At 50.2% G+C, this 8,769-nt stretch overlaps 1 non-coding gene across 1 annotated transcript; it reads right to left on the bottom strand.

The window, feature by feature from the left end:
• Positions 1 to 7,581: 7,581 nt before the first annotated feature.
• Positions 7,582 to 7,663, bottom strand: TRNAS-UGA (transfer RNA serine (anticodon UGA)). Its single transcript has one exon. It is a non-coding gene; the product is annotated as a tRNA-Ser (tRNA).
• Positions 7,664 to 8,769: the final 1,106 nt, after the last annotated feature.

The following is an 8,769-nucleotide window of genomic DNA, read 5'->3' as shown; positions in this document are numbered from 1 at the left end:
TTGTTTCCTGTTTGCCATTTTGTTCTCAGAATATGATGATAGCTACAGGTTCAAGAATAGTAGAAAATGGCATGGATGACTAATACGGTTACTGAGAAGCTTTAATTTCCTGAAGGCAAACACTGTTACCTTCCACTTTCATATCCATAAATGAGGAGAAACTAAGATTGCTGGGGATGTTAGTGAAGTGAAGATGTTATAAAGCTGATGCAATGACATAGCCAATGATAAAAGGACTCACAATAAAGGCTTCAGTCGGTTTCAGATGCTGTGATATGCATCAGTTAGTTCTGTGTTGGGTATTATTATTGCTTCTCAGCATCGATACTATCTGTGTCATCAGAGCCATTGAGTCTCGCCAGCAGCAGGAGTGCAATAATTTGGCCCATTTCCTCGTCTTCCTTGTTTGTTATCTCTTCTGTGTTGACATGGAGCAGACCAGCTGCTCTGTTTTTCGCCTCAGTCTCTAGGCTACTGCAGTGGTGACCAACTGGCTGAGTCCTCCTCCCTCCACTGCTTCCTGACATTCCTGGGCCTGATTTTTCACCGCCTTACACCTTGTGTAGCCATTTACCACCACATCAATAACGTGTTAATGACTACAGAAGGAGTAAGTCAACAGAGAATCAGGACTGCAATCTGCAAGAGTGATGTACTTTGGCATCACTCCGTTGAAGTAAATGGAGCTATGTTGATTTTCATTCCCAATGAGGCGAGTGGTCTGTAGCAGTCCAGGTGACAGATTTATAGCACTACTGCAATAGGGGTTCAACTGCAAAGTGTTTGAGCAGTGCCAGCAGGAGCAGGTATAGCATTGTTTTCACCAAAAATTACAGTACACAACCAATGGCATCTTATTTCCACAAGTAGATGAATAATGGGTAGATTTAGTTGGGCCATATAGCCTCTTTCTGTGTCAGAGCTGTTAAATAATGAATCAGTAATTTGAGAAGGCCAGTTTCTTACAGCTGGAGCCTAGAGGGGCTACAGCTCCTTAGATCTAATAATTTCTTCTCTATAGCTTTTTTTTTTAATAGTATATTTATTTTGGGTAGTACTACCTCTAATCGCTGCCAGGGCTTACCAGACCTCCAGTCCTGCTTGATGTACAATAGGACTATCTGCTCTACAAAGAATGGTTTGCTTACTTATTTGCCAAAACTGCTTCATCAGAGAGTTGCTGTAGAACCCTCAGTCCTAGAGGTAGTTGAAGGAACTTTGTGGAGGGGAATGGGTAGGGTGAGGAAGCTTGGACTCTCTATGCTTATATCTCTTCTATGGACACATTTGGCCAGATTCTCCACTGTCTTGCACTTTGTGTCATTATTTACACCTCTGCAAAACAGATGTAAAGACTACCAAGTGAGAATGGTATCATTTTATAAATACCTGCACAAGTGAAAATAATGACAGCAAAAGCAGCAGAGAATAGGCCTAGAGAGGTCTTCAGTTTGCTAAATTGACACATTAACATTATTAAATTCAATTGAGTGGTCCTCTTTAATTGCTTTTTCCACTGCACTTGAATAATCAAAAGTAAAATGAGATTCTTCTTATACTATAGACCTGTGGCGGGGAGCATTTAAATTTGTTTGGCCACAGAAGTACCTGGGTACTCACGACTCTTTCACCTGTCTGTTGAAGACCTGAAAGGAAAAAAAAATGAGTTATAGGGAGAAAATCTGCACTGAGTACCAATATCTGATGGAATAAACAGGAGACTGTATTAAGACTTCAGCAGTTTTTGTGATGCACTCTGGCTTTCAATATCGTCTTCTGTCCGAGAGAGCTGTTTTTCCCCTCACATCCTCCATAAGCGCCACCAGTGGAAGTGACATGTCAGTGATATTTATTTTAAAACTCTTATCAACCTGATGCTTTCTTTTCAGGTTTATTAAAGCAATGAAACATACCTTTCTGAAATACAGAATGTAAGGTGGTCAGTAGAGAATTGCTTTTTGTGTGTGTGTGTGTGTGTATATATATATATACACACACACATATATAGTGGAAAATGAGGATTTATAGCAAAGATTGCCCATAATAAAAAAATACAAGAATTGTTTTATTCATTTTGTATGATTACAGTACTACACAAATTACAGTTTTCTCATATGTTCCAGCTGAAATTTTGTGGTTACATAACTCAAAATGACTGAAGGTAGAAACTCTAGCCTTGACTTAATTTATAGTTCTGACAGGGGAAGCAAAATCAATCCAGATATTTGTTTTAAAAATGTTCAGTGAAATATTTTCTATTGGGTTTCTTGCAATACTGTGATTTAGATCCCAGTCCTAGAAAGATTTATGTATGTGCTTAAATTCTTGTAGCATTAGGGCTTTATGCCTGGTCTACACCTAAAAATTAGACCTACCTAGCTACATTGCTCAGGGCTATGAAAAATGTTGTGTCCACCATGATGTAATTATGTTGACCTGACCCTCACTGTAGATGCAGCCAGGTTGATGGAAGAACTCTTCTGTTGACCATAGCTATCACCTCTTGGAGAGGGGGGTAACCTACCTCAATGGAAAAACCTCTTCCCTTAGAGGAACTGTCCGTGCTATAGTGGCACAGCACTGTAGCTGTCTGCTGTAGCCACTGTAGCGTAGATATAGCCTTAGAATGTGAGGTCGAGACAAATAGAAATTGCACAAATAACACCTCAGTAAAGGACATCGAGATGAAGGTCTTATTTAAGACTCCTGAGTTAAAAGACTGTCTTGGCTGAGGTAAATCTTCCAAATTAAGCTTTGCTTGGCTAAGGCCTCCAGATTTAAAGAGGCATTAATTAAAACTTCCTGGTTTAAGTATATCTTATTTAACGGTTTCTTCTTTACTGCCACTTAAGCAGTTCAGGATCTGTCACTTATGTGTATGTTACTAATATAAAGTAATTTAGAAGCATTAAAACAGTTCTAAAGGGATTTAGCAGCCCTGAGATGCTCCTGAAGAGTTTTATCAGCAGTAAGGCACTTTAAAGTGCTTTAGCAGCTAATTGTCTGATTTCTTTCTTTCTCTCTCATGCACACACACACGTGTCATTATTTTAAGGGTGAGATAAATGACACAAAAAATCAATAAACTGATATGGTAGGATTTCTAAAAGAACAATGAGTCATGTTGCACTTATATTTTATTCTTGTTTTCTTAATGCACACCTTAATAATGAATAGTTTGTTAAAATCATCTTGTAAGAGACATAGACTGTGCAATAGAGCTCAGATCACATTGCTTTAAAAACTCTAACTTTTCAATTTGCTAAATTTAGTATGCTTGAGTTCTCGGTGCTACCGTTCATTTAAAAAAAAAAAATCAAAGCTACTGTTACTTGGACCTCACTCTATAGTGAAAGAGACACTATAGTCAGGACTTGTTTATACTACAAAATTAGGTCAACTTAATTAAGGTTGACCTACAGCCACCACAGTAATTCAATCAGCTGTTGGTGTCCCCACAACCCTGTTGCTGGTGGTGTGTCTTCACCAGGAACACTTGTACCAACTTAAATGGGGCATTGTGGGGAACTGACAGTTGAGTGTGGGACACTGACAGCCACATAGGGCTAACAGCGGGATCCCCCCACCCACCCTGGGTGATAGCCCAAGCTGTGAGTCCAGGGCAGGCTCAGTTTCACAGCACCTAGTCTACCAGCCGTGAAATTGACTTTCCTGTCAGTGTCATGGCTCTAGCTGTGAGCCCCCTGCTGCTCTGAGACAGAGGAAGCCCTGAAACCAAGTGTGAAAATAACTTAAAGGATTTACTGGTACTCCAGAGTCCTTAGGAGGGAGTGGGGCCTCAACCGGAAGAGGTGTGGCCTCTATCAGAAGAGGCGAGGCCTTTAAATCCCCAGGTACTTTAAATCAGCATTTAAAGGGCTTGGGACGGGGGCTGTGGTGGCAGCAGCTGGGAGCTCCGGGCCCTTTACATAATCCCTGGAGCTCCCAGCTGCAGAGGCCCTTTAAATTACCCCCAGAGCTACCACCTGCAGAGGTGGCTGGGAGCCCCGGGGGTGAATTAAAGGGCCCGGGGCTCCACCTACTGCTACTGCAGCAGACCCCCAAGCACTTTAAATCACCATCAGAGGGGGACCTGGTCTCTGGCAGAGATTTAAAGGGCCCAAGGCTCTGCTGCAGTAGCAGCAGCCAGGAGCCCCTGGCCCTTTAAATCACCACCAGAGCCCCACTGTTGCTACCCTAGGGCTCCAGCAGCAGGGCTTAGGTGCCAATTTGAAGGGCCCAAGAGGGTAGTTGCAGTGGGAGCCCCGAGCCCTTTAAGTCACCCCCTGAGCCGCGCTGCTGGAGCCCCAGGTTAGCAGCGGCAGCCAGGGGCTCGGGAGGTGATTTAAAGGGCTCAGGGATCCGGCTGCCGCTACCACCCCGGGCCCTTTAAATTGTCCCAGAGCCCTGCTGCTGGAGCCCTGGGGTAGCAGCAGCAGTGCTCTGGCGGCAAGTTAAAGGGCCTGGAGCTGTAGCGAGGGCCAAGCCCCTGGCTCTTTAAATCACCACCAGAGCCCCACCACCACCACCCCAGGGCTTCGGCATGCTCTGGGGATGATTTAAAGGGCCCGGGGTGGTAGCAGCTACCGGAGCACCAGACCCTTTAAATCGTCCCCAGAGCCCTGGGGAGGCGGCAGCTGGGCTCCAGTGGCCACTTTAAGGGCCGGGGCAGTAGCAGCTACTGCAGCTCTGGACCTTTTAAATAGCTACTGGAGCCCTGCTGCCGCTACCCTAGGGCTCTGGCAGGCTCCGGGGACGATTTAAAGGGCCTGGGGCGGTAGCAGCTACCGGAGCCCCGGACCCTTTAAATCGTTCCCGGAGCCTGCCAGAGCCCTGGGGAGGTGGCGAAGGGGCTCCGGCAGCTATTTTAAGGGCTGGGGCTGTAGTGGCGGCCACAGCCCTGGATCCTTTAAATAGCCATGGGATACCCGCCGCTGCTACCCCAAGGATCTGGGGACAATTCAAAGGGCCCAGGGCAGTAACTGCGGCAGGCGCCCCGGGCCCTTTAAATCGCCACTCAAGCCCCGCCGCCGCTTCCCCAGGGCTCCGGCAGCAGGGCTCTGGTGGCAATTTAAAGGGCCCAGGGCACCAGCCACTGCTGGGAGCCCCAGACCCTTTAAATGGCTGCCAGGGGAAGCCAATCTGCCCTGGTATGGCGCACTGGCTTTTGCCGGTACGTCGTACCAGGGCATACCGGCTTACTTTCACCTCTGCCTGAAACTGATAAGAATGACAGCCAACAGCCAATGTAAGTAATGCAGTATCTACATGGACTCTGCATCACTTTAATTTAGGGTGACCAGATGTCCTGATTTTATAGGGACAGTCCTGATTTGGGGGTCTTTTTCTTATATAGGCTCCTATTACCCCCCACCCTGTGTCCTGATTTTTCATACCTGCTATCTGGACACCCTCCTTTAATTACACCAACATAAGCGCTACACTTCTTGTGGAGGTGGAGTTATGTAGTAGGCCACTTAGGTGGAAGCAGCATTCTAGTGTAGACACTGATATAATTAGTGTATGCCAAGCCACTGTTTGGGCTGAGGAATTCAAATAAAGGATGTTTTGAACTGTTTGTCTGTCTCGAGTCTCAAATGTCTTCCTTTGATGACTTTAAACACCTGAAAAATCTTGTTATTTGTTACGCAAATATCAACAGGTTAGTAAGCTCATAGCAGGGTGTGTGCTCCAGAGCATGGAGACACCAGTATTGTTGGAACTCCCCGTCATCTTTTTTTCCCTCCAAGATGAAATTTTGGCCAAATTCAAGGGCATTTGCAAAGCATTTGGATTTCAACAGAACTGCATTTTGAAAAACTTGGAAAACCCCACAGGTTTTCTGTCCAGCTCTAGTGCTCTATCACCCCCAGTTAACATATCCAAGCATAGGCATCAACTTTCCCCAGCGCCGGTGGGTGCTGGCGCCTCCCTGCTCCCGCCCCAACTCCACCCTTTCCCCGCCCCAATTCCAACCCCTTCCCCAAAGTCTCCACCCCAACTCTGCCCTCTCCCTGCCCCATCAGACCCCTTCCCCAAATCTCTGCCCCAGCCCCGCCTCTTCCCCGAGTGCACTGCTTTCTCTCTCCTCCCCCATCCCTCCCAGACCGTGCAAAACAGCTGTTTCATGGCGCAAGCGCTGGGAGCTAGAGGGAAAAAGTGGGCACGTGGCACACTCAGGGAGGAGGCAGAGGTGGAGTGGAGGTGAGCTGGGTGGGGGATCGGGGAGCTGCCGGTGGGTGCTGAGCACCCACCAATTTTTCTCCGTTGGTGCTCCAGCCCCAGAGCACCCATGGATTTGGTGCCTATGTATTCAAGCATTTATATCAGGGGAGGGCAAACTACGGCCCACTGGCTGGATCCGTCCTGTCAGGGCTTTCAATGTGGCCTGCAGGATTGCCCACCCCATGGTGCAGTGGGTCTAAGGCAGGCTCCCTGCCTACCTTGGCCCTGCAACACACCTGGAAGTGGCCAACACAACGTCCCTGTGGCCCCGGGGTGAGGGAGGTGGGGCAGAGGGCTCTGTGCGCTGCCCTCATCTGCAGGCACCACTGGACCCGCAGCTCCCATTGGCTGGGAACAGGGAACGGCGGCCAATGAGCGCTTCGAGAGTGGTACCCGCAGGCGAGGGCAGCATGTGGCAGAGCTGCCTGCCCCCCACCCCCACTGCTGGATGTGCTAGCCTCTTCTGGGAATGGTGCACGGCTAGCCCCCCTGTGCACCACTGCCACCCCAAATCCACTCGAGGTAAGCGGTGCCAGGCTGGAGTTTGCACCCCAAACCCCTCCTGCATCCCAACCCCCTGCCCTGAGCCCTCTAGCCCCCTGCCTTGAGTTCCCAGCGACACCCCTCCTGCATCCCAATGCCCTGAGACCCCTGCTGCACCCCAAACCCTTACCACAGTCCACACACCCCTCCTGCACCCTAATCCCTTGCCCTGAGACCCTTAACCCCCTGCCTTCAGCTTCCTGCTGCACCCCTCCTGCATCCCAATCTCCTGCCCTGAGCCCCCTCCCGCATCTCATGCCCCTCCTGCACCCCAAACCCCAGCCGCACCCCAACCCCCACCACACTCCACACATCCCTCCTGCACCCCAGTCCCCTGCCCTGAGCCCCCAACCCCCTGTCTTGAGCCTTCTGCCACACCTTGCATCCCTCCTGCAGCCGAACCCCCTGCACTGAGCCCCTGCTGCATGGCTCCTGTACACCAACCCGCTGTCCCAGCCCTACATTCATGGTCCTGCATGCAATTTCCCCACCAGATGTGGCCCTCGGCCTCAGGCTAAAAAGTGTGCCCACCCCGGATTTAGATCCATGGTCATCCAGGTAGCCAAGTAGTGACCAGCTCATACTTAGCACCCGGCTTGATGGGGCAGCATTTCAGCAGCATTTCAGCTTCCTTCCATTGTTTACTTAATTTGAATAGTTGTAAACCCCTTAACTGAGGGCAGCAGGAGGGTGGAGGAGTTGGGGCAGTGCAAAAATCTGAGTAGCGATCATCCACTTACCTGTTGATACAAAATCCTATTCAACTACGGGAAAGGGTTTTAAATGAAAACAAAATTTTGACCCTTTGCGTTCCGCAGCGAGCAGGGTTCGAACCTGCGCGGGGAGACCCCATTGGATTTCAAGTCCAACGCCTTAACCACTCGGCCATCGCTGCTGCTGAAAACACACAGCACCAGTACGATACTTTACCAACTAGAGCTTTGCCTGACGCTTCCTCCTTCCGTTTCTCGTCAGGCCACTGACGAATGAGAGACGCCCCACGCCCCCTTCCCACACCCAAAGAGGAGCGGGCGGGCCCCGGAGCCGCCCCCAGCCAAAGCTGGAGACAGAGCGGCCTAGGACTTTTTCCTCTTCTCGTGCTTTGCTCTTGGGCTGGCCGAGTAGAGAGCTGGGTACAGCTGCTCCGCGGCAGGCTGTGGGAGCAGGAGGCTATGGCTAAAGGGGGGGACGAGGCCGAGGAAGAACCGAGCACAGAGGAACCGCAAAAATGAAAGCCGCCCGCCCGCGCTGCAGCAGAGGCAGGCGCGGGCGGCCCCGGAGCTGTTACGAGTGAGTCAGACACAAACACCTGCCTAGCTTCCACCAACAGCCTCGCAACGCACCACTATCTCAGAAGAACGTCCCCAGCACAGGTACACCCACAGCCCCGAGCACTGCACCTCACCGCCCTCCCCCTCAACGCAATTACAGCCCCTTTCCCTCAGCACAGCTATACCCCCTCCTCTAGCACAGTTACAGCCCCCCCACTACACGTGTCACAGCCACACCCCACCCTCTCCCCTAACAAAGTTACAGCCCCGACTACTACACCTGTAACAGCCCCTTTCCCTCAGCACAGCTATACTCCCTCCTCTAGCACAGTTACAGTCCCCACTGACACCTGTCACAGCCCCTTTCCCTCAGCACAGCTACACTCCCTCCTCTAGCACAGTTACAGCCCCCACACTACACGTGTCACAGCCACACCCACCTTCTCCCCTAACAAAGTTACAGCCCTGACTACTACACCTGTAACAGCCCCTTCCTCTTTGAGTGCTTGCTCATATCCATTCCAGTAGGTGTGCGCGCGCCGCGTGCACGTTCGTCGGAGACTTTTACCCTAGCAACACTCGGTGGGCCGGAAGGGCGCCCCCTGGAGTGGCGTCGCTATGGCGCCTGATATATACCCCTTCCGGCCCGACCGCTCCTCGGTTCCTTCTTACTGCCCGTGTCGGTCGTTGGAACTGTGGAGCGCAGTTTAACTGTTTCTCCACATCCCTA

This window comes from Chelonoidis abingdonii, chromosome 15 (assembly GCF_003597395.2).
Source record: "Chelonoidis abingdonii isolate Lonesome George chromosome 15, CheloAbing_2.0, whole genome shotgun sequence".
Classification (NCBI taxonomy): domain Eukaryota; kingdom Metazoa; phylum Chordata; order Testudines; family Testudinidae; genus Chelonoidis; species Chelonoidis abingdonii.
This window is presented reverse-complemented; position numbering and strand designations above follow the sequence as displayed.